Source organism: Octopus sinensis, linkage group LG5 (genome assembly GCF_006345805.1).
Source record: "Octopus sinensis linkage group LG5, ASM634580v1, whole genome shotgun sequence".
NCBI lineage: Eukaryota > Metazoa > Mollusca > Cephalopoda > Octopoda > Octopodidae > Octopus > Octopus sinensis.
The window spans coordinates 52,222,891-52,236,290 of NC_043001.1; the positions used below are offsets into that span (position 1 = coordinate 52,222,891).

The 13,400-nt window shown below is 39.8% G+C and overlaps 1 non-coding gene across 1 annotated transcript; it reads right to left on the bottom strand.

The window, feature by feature from the left end:
• Positions 1-417: 417 nt before the first annotated feature.
• On the bottom strand, positions 418-536 carry LOC115212458. The gene has a single exon (XR_003881737.1). It is a non-coding gene; the product is annotated as a 5S ribosomal RNA (ribosomal RNA).
• Positions 537-13,400: the final 12,864 nt, after the last annotated feature.

The window sequence follows — 13,400 nt, forward strand, 5'->3', positions numbered from 1 at the left end:
GCCACTTACTCTTATACTTGTTTCAGTCAGTTGACTGCGGCCATGCTGGAGCACCGCCTTTAGTCGAAGAAATCTACCCCAAGACTTATTCTTTGTAAGCCTAGTATTTATTCTATCGGTCTCTTTTGCCGAACCGCTACGTGGCGGGGACGCAAACACACCAGCATCGGTTGTTAAGCGATGCTGGGGGACAAACACAGACACACAAACACACACACACATAATCTATATATATACATATATACGACGGGCTTCTTTCAGTTTCCGTGTACCAAATTCACTCACAAGGCTTTGGTCGCCCCGAAGCTATAGTAGAATTCACTTGCCCAACATGCCACGCAGTTGGACTGATCCCGGAACCATTGGTAGGTAAGCAAGCTACTTACCACGCAATTACTCCTGCGCTTTATTAAAAGACGTTTCCGGCACCTAGATTTCCCAAGCGGTCACCTATCTAAGTACTAACTAGGCTCGACTTTGCTTAACTTCGGTGATCGGACGAGAACCGGTGTTTTCAAAGTGATATGTCCGTAAACTTCTTAAATTTTCATAAATAAGAATATAATTTAGCTGGGTTTCAGATATACAATTATATTCCCAGATTAGGTTTGGTCACTTGGCTGTACCTTTCGTTGACATAAACAACCGCAAAGACGAACGAGGGGATACAAAGCAAATCAACAAGCAAACCGCACCCCCCCCAAAAAAAAACAAACCCAAATGGGTTTTGTTACATTAATGATTACTGTCACACACATAATAGAATATCATCACTCGGAGTTACAGCTTAGAGCACGCGCCAACCGGCAAATTTCCCTATGATGATACTGAAGAACCAGCTTTGATTTAATTTATACCAACAACCATGGCTTCCAGTTGATCTGGTCAACGGAACAGCCTACTCGCGAAATTAACGTGCATGTGGCTGAGCACTCCACAGGCACGTGTGCCCCTTACGTAATTCTCAGGGAGATTCCGCGAGACACATAGGGGAACAAGGCTGGCTCTTTGAAATACAAGTACTATTGATTTTTGCCAGCTGAGTGGACTGGAGGAAATAAAGTGAAATAAAGTGCTTTGCTCATGGATAAAGCGCATCGCCGGGAGTTGAACTCACGAATGTGAGTCAAATGCCCTAACCACTAAGCCACGTGCCTTCATTAATTTATACCATACCCGCGTTTCGAATGAAGTGCTTTCTTTCATTATTTCTATATCCTGACATGCACTCACTCATTTAACATATATACTTAAATACGCACACTAAATACGTGTAGATCATCAAACCATATATATATATATATATATATATATATATATATATATGTATATAAAGATCACGTGATCACGTGACCGACCAGACTATCAGATATTGCAACACATCGCTGGTCACAATGCGCTTCGCATTGTTTTAGCCATCAAATGACGCCATCCCGCTGGCTAAGCGAGCAGGCCATGTATATATATGTATATATATATATATATATATATATATATATATATATATGTATATGAATCATTAACTATTCTGCGTATGTATAATTCTTTATTGTTAATTAGGTTTTCAGATGTTCTTTTCTCCAGTAGACGCTGGTATTATTCAACTCTTAGACATTTAGCAAACTCTTTATTAGCTTCTACAAGTTGTTATTCCATTAAATCTTAATTTTAATGGCTTGGACTATATCTTACTCGCCGAGCAAAAGTCCGCTGCATATATAATACAAATTTCATGAATAAAATAGCACACCTTTTTCCAGATAACCCTGACTCTATGACTATGACCTCTTCTAACTAGTCGAACAACACAGAGGAACCGCTTTCAATTTACATGCCTCGGCACCATTGGCACCCTCGGCCCTATGGTAACTTTAAATCTCTCCTTCTTGATCAGCCCACTATAAACACAGTTTCAAACAACCACAAGAAATGTGAAATCATATTGTTCGCACCACCCTTATTATTTTTTATTTTTTTAAATCTTGAAATTATTTTTTTAAATCTTGAAATCAAACTTTCTACCACTACAAAAGTATAACTCCATTTTCAATAAATCTTAAATAAAAATTTCATACTCCACCTCACCTTATCTTGGATCTATCATAGCTGCTCTCAATAGTCGCAAACTCCGAGGTCAGTCCAGTGAACATATAAAAACCTATGTAGCACCCTTATGGGATTTGTACGATAATTGTACCACAGCTATTAATAACTACTCCTAGGTTAAGTAATTCTAAACTGACGACCAACCCTGATTACCAAATAATGGATATCAGTTCCATTCATCCCAGTTCTGTTATAAATTCCAAATTCTACCCACCCTTACTGACGACACGTCAAATTAACTGCTGCGCATCCAATTTATGCCCTCTTGAGGCTTACACAAAAATGTGATATATAAATTCGATGACGCCCCGCAACCAGCAGATAAGGAGATATATTGGGACCACTGTAGACTTTAAACGCAGATATCCTAAGATATTAATTCTTTTAACCCCCAAACCAAATTTCCTACTGAGCTAGTTACACATATCCATAATCTCAAAGCAAAAAATATACAGTATAAACTATCCTGGTCAATAGTTACGGAAGCCCCACCCTTACAATTTATATATACGTAAATGTAAATTTTGTATTAAATAATCTTTAACTATTCTGCATGTCTGTAATTCTTCAATGTTAGGTTTTCAGATGTTGTTTTCTCCAGGAGACACAGGTATTATTCGACCCTTAGAATCTGGCTAACTCTTCAGAATTGTTATTCCATTAAATCTTAATTTTAATAGCTTGGATTATATCTTCTCCTCTAACCCACCACCTCTAGTACTTTTAATAGCTTCGTCTTAATTACAGTATATTCTTCCCAACTATACTCTCTAAAATCATCCAACATCCTTACTAATAAGTGTAGCTCTCTATAAAATCTTTCAACTTCGAATTCCACCACGTCAACCTCACAAATGTAAGTTTATCGGTTAGAAACGTCCCCGAAAATGTAAACCGTGGTATGAATTTAATGAACCTTACAATCTATTATATTTTGGGATCTCTATGGTAGTATGGCGCGCGGACCTCTACAAGGCCGAAGCTCTCCGCCAACTCCATGACACCTCCTCCTACTGCCCTCTGTCCTCTGACCCCACACCCAGCTACCAACAGACAGTCTCCTCTAACATCCATGACATCATCTCGTCCTCCCGTATTCCCCACACCGCATCCAACCTCATTGTCCGAACCCCCCGCACCCCCACCATTTACTTCCTCCCCCAAATCCACAACCCAACAACCCTGGCCCCCACATCGTCTCCGCCTGTAACTGCCCCACCGAGCTTATCTACAAATATCTCGACCGTGTCCTTGCCCCCCTAGTGGCTTCTCTTCCTTCTCACATCTGTGACATCAACCATGCTCTTCGTCTTTTCAACTCTTTCTTCTTCCCTCCTGGCTTCTCCAAACTTCTCTTTACAATGGACATCCAGAGCCTCTACACTGTGATCCCTCACCACGAGGGGCTGCGTGCACTGAAACACTTCCTGGACTTCCGACCCAATCCCCAACCCGACACCTCCACACTCGTTCGTCTGGCCGAACTTATCTTCTCACTCAACTGCTTCTCGTTCGCGGGCGACTTCTACCAACTGTTCTCGTGAGTGACCATGGGAACGAGAATGGACCCCAACTATGCGAACCTGTTCGTTGGCTATGTTGAGGCCCAAATATTCTCTAGTTTCACTGGTCTCACTCCCGAACTATATGGCCGTTATATTGATGACTGTATCGGTGCCACCTCACCCTCCCGCGAACATCTAGACTCCTTCCTCTCTTTCGTCAAATCTTTCCATCCTGCCTTCCACTTCTCCTGCACTATCTCTGACACCTCTCTCTCCTTTCTTGACATTTCGGTCAGCATTCATCACCCCACTCTTACCACCTCCATCCACTACAAACACACAGACTCACACTCATACTTTAACTTTTCCTCCTCCCACCCCAAACACCAAGATTTCCATCCCCTATTCCCAATTCCTCCGTCTACGCAGGCTCTGTAGTGACGACCATGACTTTGAGACTCAGTCTCAACTCATGGCTTGCCACTTCATCCTATGTGGATATCTCCTCATCACTATCCACACCGCCCTTGCCAGAGCACGTTCCGTGAACCGTGCATCTGCTCTCTCCCCCGAACCCGCCCAGCAGTCTCCCGCCTCCCTTTTCCCTTCACCTACCACCCCACCACCCTACCTCTCCAACGCACCATTCTTCGAGCTTTCCGGCATCTCCAGTACGACCCGTCCACTTCACACATCTTCCCTAACCGACCCCTCCCCCCTTCAAGCGAGCCCACAACCTACAAGACCTCTTGGTCCACAGCTTCTTCCCCAAACCTACCTCCCAACCTGGCTCGTTCCTCTGATCCCGCCTACGCTGCCGCACTTGCCCTTACCTCTCCAACACCACCCTCCTCACCGGCACCCATCATCAACCCTATCGCATCATCGACTCCTTCACCTGCACCTCCAGCAATATCATCTATTGCATCTCCAGCTCTCTCTGCCATTCCCTGTACATGGGAAAAAACGAGACGCCGCCTGGCTGATCGGTTCGCGAACACCTCCAAGACATCCGCCTCGGCAATGACACCCCGGTCTCGCGCCATTTCTGCTCCACCGGTCACTCCTTGCAACACCTCTTTGTGTTCGGAATGTCCTTGCACAGAGTCCATCCGGACTCCCGTTTGCGCCGTGAACAGGGATTAATCTTCTCTCTCCGCTCTTTTACGGCATTTGGGCTCAACTTTCCTCCCCTTTTCATCTAACCTCCTCTCCGACTCCTACTTCTCTTCACTCCTACATCTTTTCACCCCTACTCTCTTTTCCTCTTCTCCCTTACTCTCTTTCTCTCTTCTCTCTGCTCTCCACTCTCCTTCTCTCCTCTCTCTCCCCTCCATCCTCCTTCTTCCCACCCAACTCTCCTCTCTTGCCCCGATTCCTACTTCTCGTCACTCCTATTTGTCTTCACCCCTACTATCTTTCACTCTTCTCTATTACTCTCTTTCTCTCTTCTCTCATACTCTCTTTCTCTCTTGCTCTCCCCTCTTTCACTCTTCCCTCTTTCTCTCTTACTCACTTTCTCTCTTCTCTCTTTCTCTCTTCTCTTTTACTCTCTTTCTCTCTTCCCTCTTTCTCCTCTCTTATTCTCTTTCTACTCTCCTACTCTTTCACCCTCTCATTCTCTCTTCTCTCTTACTCTCTTTCTCTCTTCTCTCCTCACATACCCACCTTCTCCATAAGCCCACCCTTCCCATGCACCCATCCTATCCCACACACCCTTCCCCACATACCCCACCTCTACCCCTATCCACAAATCCCAACTCTACCCCAACACTCAGCCTAACCCACACCCCACCCGTGCTTTCCCCATTCTCACCTCCCCCACCTCCCAACAACATCACACCACACCATACAACATTACACATCACATCACAACACACCACCCACACACCTATCCCCACATTTTCACACCTACACATACACGCACACGTCCAGACCACCAGTCCTCTTTCACACGCACATACATACTCTCTTATACACACACGCACCTTCGTGTTGGGGGTCATCTTTACCTTGTTATCTCCCCTACTTTCCTTCTCGTGTCCAGCACTAGTCGCCATGATAAATCGTTAGCCACTACACACATTTTTTTCTCTCCTTGTTTTTTTTCTCTGTCCCTTTTTGTAGAAGAGCATAGGCTCGAAACGTAAAAGACTTTTCTATTCCTGAGCGTTATACTAATACATCTGTTTGTTTTGTACACCACCTGTCTTCGTCTTTTGTTTTTTTCGTAAACACTCCCTATATATATATATATATATATATATATATATATATTATATATATATATATATACATATATATACGTATATATACATATATATACGTATATATACATACACATATATATGTATAACAACAATGGAAAAGGGAGACCAACGCTCAAGATTTTATTTAAATCATTTATATCACCCTATCACCGACATATATTTCGATGGGTGCATTAAAAGAAATCCGAGAGGATGAATAATGTGGAACAATGCATCAATCCAATCAGGGAGGATATAACCAGCAGTGTGTGATGCAAGAAACTACGATATATCACGTATATATATATATATATATATATATACTCATGCTGTGCCCCCACACACACATACACGCATATACATATATGGAATGCAATGTTGTATAAAGAACGATAGTATTTTTAAAATTGCTGTTAAGACCTGACGTGGTGAGAGAAGAGGGAAGGAAGAGTGAAAAAGAGAAAGGCAATCAAAGGAGAAATGGAGGATAGGTTTTTAAATAATAAATCTCTCCATACATCGTATAACCTTAGTAAAAATATCTGGCTGATTGTTCCATACGGAAGACAAGTTAAAAATAACCTTCCCTACATATTTCATGAAGGTATCGAAAGCAACTTTCCCAAAAAATCCAGATACCATTCCAGTGTTACCACCCACCGTATCATCGAATAACAACAACATACTTAAAGGTAAAAGGGTTTCACTTAATAACTGTAACAACATTAATAATAATAACGATAGTCTTTCCTTAAATAATAGTATCAATAGTAATAAATCTTGTAATTGCGGTCCGAATAATACTTGCGTCGTCAACGGAAATTGCAGAACGCTGGTTACGAAAGCAAAATTATTCATGGATCTAAAGAACTCTTTTATATTGGACCTGCTTCAACGGAATTGAAAGTGCGTGTAGCGAATCATCTTTCCACATTTAAATGTATTCATAAACGCATTTCTACAGGTCTTAGTAAACTAATTTGTAACCTCAATTTTCTTTAGATTGGAAAATTTTATCAAGATAATTTCCCTATGATAAAGTGAAATTACTCTGTCCTCTTTGTACGGACGAAGAACTATTTATACTCTTTTCCAAATACACACTGGTCAACACCTATAAAGAACGTGTTTACAGTGGAAGAAACACACATTCAGTAATTTCAAATAATATCTACACTTTATCTGATAGTATCTACAACTTAATCTTTATACTTACTTTCCACACCTATTTTTCCTTCATCTTTTCTTTCCATCTATCATATTTTTATATTTTTGCTTACACCTCCATTTCTCCTATAATTCTCTTTCTCTCTTCCTTCTGTTCTTCTTTCGCTCTATGACGTCAAATTTCTTAACAGTAATTTAAAAATTACTAGCGTTCCTTATATAACATTGCTTTTTATATATATACATGCATGTATGTGTGCATTATATATATATATATATATATATATATATATATATATATATATATATATATATATATATATATATATTATATATATATATATATGCATGTGTGTACATGCGTGTATGTGCTTTTTGTTATGTATACATATGTATATGCATATATATATATATATATACATAAGCATATATATTTATAAATAAATAAATAAATAATTAAACATATATATATATATCCATCATATATTGTAGTTTCTTACAGATACTCAGAAAGAATAAGTCCTGGAGTCGAATTGTTTGACTAAAGACTGTGCTCAAGCATGGCCGCAGTGAAATGACTAAAACAAGTAAATGAATAAAGAAAAATAATTATAGAATTTATCTTTATAATGTATTTATTGACAATTTCATCATTATAACAATATATAATCACGCGCTCATACACATGTTCATGCGTGTATCTATATGTGTATGTGTGTGTGTGTGTGTGTGAATATATGGGTTGCTTTCCCTGACATGGCCATTTCCCCCTCTCCCTAATCCTTGTCTACCTGTTTACTCCTCTCCCTCTGAAGTTTATGCTAGTGTATATATATCTATATCTGCACGTAAGGCGGCGAGCTGGCAGAAACGTAAGCGCACCGGGTGAAATGCTTAGTGGTATTTCGTCTGTCGTTACGTTCTGAGTTCAAATCTGACACCCTCTTTCTCACTCTGCCTCTTTCTCTTTCCCTCCTTCTCAGGTCATTCTCCTAGTATCTCCTCCTATCTCTGTTTCTTTATTTCGCTCTCTCTCTCACCCTCACATCACCCGTATCCCTCTCAGATCAATCTCCTTGTCTCTCATCCTAAGTTTTTCCCTCTCTCCTACTCTCTCCCCTCTCTCTCCTACTCTCCCCATCTCTCTCTCTCCGTATCCTCAGTAAAGATGTCACGGAATTGGACGAGAAAAGAGCTGGAATTGTTCGTGCGTGGAATTGTTCGCTCGTTTGCCGAAGGTTACCCACCAAACTACATTATTGCAGTGCGACAGAAAATTGATGATTTTCCCAGAACCACAGCCCAGATAGAGTTCAAGAAACGTGAATTCCTCCGTTCTTATGCTCTAATTAGACAGCACACAGATACCCTTGACATCATCCTTGGAGGTGACTGCGCCAAGGATGAGAAAAAGGAAGAACAACTACGGGGACCAACATCCTCTCAAAAGAATAAAGCAAAAGTCACGAGTGAGATGTCTGCAAATGAGGAAAAGAATGATAATGGCCCGGCCCCCAACAAGTCAGAAGACCAAAGAGGTGTGAGAGGCGAAAGAGGAAAATATGAACAGAAGCCCATCAAAACAAAGGCTGTCAAAAGCAAAGAAGAGCGAAGAGTTGAAGAATGGGAAAAAGAAGACACAAAAAAAATGCTGGTACGAATTGGAAAACCCCCCCAACAAAAGCTACAGGATTTACAAGGGAAAAAAGCAGGAGCTTTTTGCAAATTTCCCCAACAAGGATACTGCTGACACGGTGATGATCGTGCAAACTCTCCCTTAGCAGATTGGAAGCCCTGCCAAAACCGCATGGACCGAAGGCAACACACCCCTCCCCGAGAAGGACAAAAAGAAAGGCACCAAAGAAGAAAAATGGCACACTGTTTACTACCGAAAAGAAATATGACGATGCAGTGCGTTGCCCAACACACGGCCAGCTTCACCCAGATGTGAAAAGGACAGCGGTTGAACAACTATATGTTTTGTGCATGGCACAAAAGATTGTCCAGTGGGTAACCTGGCTTCAAAAACAAACCTGGAACTACACCTAGCACCACACAGAGCTACCACTAAGGCCACCACTTTTACTCTCTTTTAATTTTTTCAGTCATTTGATTGCGGCCATGCTGGAGCACCACCTTTATTCTAGTAAATCACCCCCAGGACTTATTTTTTGTAAGCCTAGTACTTATTATATCGGTCCCTTTTGCCGAACCTCTATGTTACGGAGACGTAAACAAACCACCATTGGTTCTCAAGCGACGTTGGGTGGGTGTGTGAGTGGGAAAACAAAGACACATAAACATACACACACATACATATACATACGTACATATATATATATATATATATATATATATATATATATATATATATACACATATATACGACAGGCTTCTTTCAGTTTCTATCTACCAAATCTACTCACAAGGCTTTGGTCGACCAGAGACTATAGTAGAAGACACTTGCCAAAGGTGCCACGCAGTGAGAATGAACCCAGAGCCGTTTGGCTGGTAAGCAAGCTACTTACCACAAAGCCACTCATGCGCCTACCAACACATACATCACAAAAATATTTCTTCTCAATATAGGAGGGCTGTTGCATGGCAACTCTAAAACAAAAATCTAATTCCCGCGAGACCTTGCGGCATGGAATCAATCTTTACGCATGGCACTTGTAGAAAGGCATCTTAAACCTGATATAGGGGATGCGGCAATACATATACCGCAGTATGTTGTCATTTGCTCAAATAGAGAGGAGAGGAGTAATGCTTGAGTTGATGTGTACTTCCGATACGACCTTACACCACACGTCCTGCTGTCATATACAAATTGTACACATAAAACAACTTAATATTGTTATATGTACTACATATCGCCCACCTGATGCTCCGAGTCATACAGGAAGTTTGAAGATTGCCTAGTAAAGACAGTTCTCACTAAACTGGAAAAACACATCAGTATATTCCTTTTGAGCGGCTTTAACTTCCCCAATGTGGGATGGCCTGGGGTCAGATTCTCCCAGGAATGACACATCACCAGCAAGCACAGGCGGAGTTGCTGTTCAACCTTACTAATGCTTCTTTCATGGAGCAAATTGTGCTAAAACCAACCAGGGCAAATGATATACTGGATCTCTTCACAAATAATATGGACATTATCCATATTGTTAAAGTGACACGGACGCTGATCTCAATCACAACATAATTGAGCTGTGTATGTATGGACTAAAAGATCCCGCAGACATACAGCCTATACAAAGCACCCAAAACTCTCCAAACTAAATTTTCATAAAGCAAATTGGAAGTTGATTGAGAAAGATCCTGAAGTAAGATTGGCTTAAATTCCTCTCTACAACTAACATTGACATGAAACACAAAATTTCATGTCCATAATACAAGCCATATTTGAAAAATCTGTCCAATTGTGCAAGGCCAACTTATACAAAAACAGAATTCCTAGGTAAAGGAAGATTCTTATGAGACGATGGAGAAAGATCGCAACCCAACTGAGCAAGCACTCCAAAAGTGGTGAGAAATTTCACCTGGAGGGAGCGCTATTGGAGATTAAGAAGAGTCTGCATCTGTCTCATGAAAAGGAGAGAGCAGATAAAGAAGCTTGGGTTATAGAAACTATCAAGTGGAACCCTAAAGCTTTCTTTAAGTTTGCCAAAGAAACAACACCAGTACGCCACAAGACCGGTCCTCTCTTCGCAAAAGATGGCTCCCTCACAGGAAACGCCACGAGGATAAGTGAAATACTGAACGAACAGTTCCCAAAGTGTGTTTACTACACCTCTGGGACACAGGCAAGTGAAGAAACCAAAATAATTCTTTGCCACTTTAGCGGCAACCAAAGAGGAAAAGACCGAGTACATAAACATTGAAGGAAATGTAACACTGGCTATATATAAGGTTGACAGAAACTCACCTTCTGCCCTGATGGATTTCCAGCGGGCCTCTCAAATCATGCAAACGAGCCTTTGTAAAACCAGTACAGCTTCTCTTTCAGAACTTCATTGCAAGTGGTAACCTCACAGACAAACTGAAGGAAGGGATAATATATATATATATATATATATGCACATTCAATTAGAGGCTGAAATAGAGCATTAATATAAATTATCTCCAAAAATCCAACATATTCTTTTACAGCTGTTTCAGTTAAGCCAAAACGATTAAATTTCAATAATTAAATAATTACATTAGACAAAATATCATGAGAGGGGTAGAAAAGATATACCTGTAAGTTATCAGGTGTTGTGTTTTCGAATCATCTCAGCAGATTGAATATGTAATAATGTCTGCTGAGATAATTCGAAAGCACACCTAACAACCTAATAAACACATACACACACACGCGCACACACACACACACACACACACACACACACACACACACACACATATATATATATATAAATACATACATATATATATATATATATACCTATATATATATACACCTATATATATATACGACAGGCCTTTTTCCTTTTCCGTCTACGAAATTCATTTACAAGGCTTTGATCATCCCCAGGCTACAGTAGAAGACACGTCCCAATGTGATACGCAACTGGATTGAACTCTAACCATGTGGTTGAGAAGCAAATGTCTTAGCACGTAGCCATATATATTATATTTGAATGGGCAGAAATTCAAAGACTCTCATAAACGGTGAGATCAGTGAATCGACCTTTGAGCCATTGTTACTTCTGACATTTTGAGTTAGACTGTCATGGCCCATTCCTGAGTAGTATCCTTTGTTGAAGGAATGGACTGAACGTGCAGTGTCTTGATTCATCATGGTGGCGTCGATATATGGGACGTGAATGATGATTACTGAGCAATTGGGCACTTAATTCCGATGGAGATGCTGAACCATGTAACCTAATTTTGGAGCACATGGTTTGAAATATTACAAGGAACAATGTATGAATGAAAGATGTTCAGGGTAACTGATTTCCGTAAATTGTGTAAGCACTGCCGAATATTATAGTAAAACATCAAGAAAAAGGCGAATAGAGTATGGAAATTTATAAATAAAGAATGCTGGCAAATTAGGTATTACCTAATATTCACTTCAAATTCATCTTAAACAACATTCTTAAATTTATCCTTAGTATCAAAGAAGAAAATTAATATAGCCTTGACGTATTCAATAAGTAGTACAATATTGAGTGTTATATGCAATTCACATTTATGGAAGCAATAACTCCATGGCAAACGTGTCACATCGATCGCATTTGATGTGTAACTAGATTAAAATTATACTAGCCATCTCAATAAGGCTAACCACTAGTGACAGAAGTGACAATATGGCTAACCACCAGTGACAGAAGAGATGGCTAGTATACTTTACGTTGTCGAGCGGTTACTGTTTACATCTCGTTCAGAGATTTATTATAAATTAAAATTCGATGCTGGAAAAGATTATTGTGGAAATGGTACACAATTCAATGGTAACTCTTGATCATCTTGACGAAAGAGAGCACTGTTCAATTGATGCTTCACATTCTAGTGCTGATCAGGCGCTCCCACCGACCACTATAATGTAACAGGATAACAGAAAGTATAGGTATTGCTTAAACTCATTAAAAACAGGCAACTCTCCTTTCTACACTATGCCCTATACAGTGCACTTTAGCCGCTTCAGAGGAATTTTAAAAAATAAGTACAGTAAAAAAAAAAAACGCTACCAAGTAATGTAGCTCCAATGAATCCAGAACGAAAGCTTACCAGCATAATCGTTCGCAAGAATGTGGAGCAAATGATTGATATCTTTTTTTTATATATTGAGGAAGTTAATCAACAATACAAGCTGTTCTTTCTTAATGTAATTTCGTTTAATGCCACTTCAATTTGACGTTGCCGCGAAATACGTAAATTAAAACCACACATTGCAAAATATAAATGTGTAAAGTGTATGCCTGTCATACTGAAATTTTGTTTGATTTTATCTCTCATTTCTTTTTTCCGTAACCTGTCACATTTATCAGTTCAGTAAAATAAAATTAATGGTGAATAAAGGTGTTATCATATAGCTATTTTTGATTTGACTATCGCCACGGAAGATACAATCATTTTATGTCTACTGACTACTTCAAAGAGGTGTAAGCCCTTCAATGTTCGACAATACTAAAATTATAAAATACACGCCGAAAAGTAAAATAAAGAATGAATTTGCATTCAACAGATGCAATTTAATACACTTCAAACACTGTCTGCTTGCTCTGTGTTAATCCACTTAAAATTGTTATAAGTAACCCTACCTTGTTCAATGTAGTCTATGTAGTGTAATGTATTTTTTTTTTTTATAAGCTGTCTTTCTGCTGATGTTTAGGATATGACAGAAAATAAAAGTCATAAATTGGGC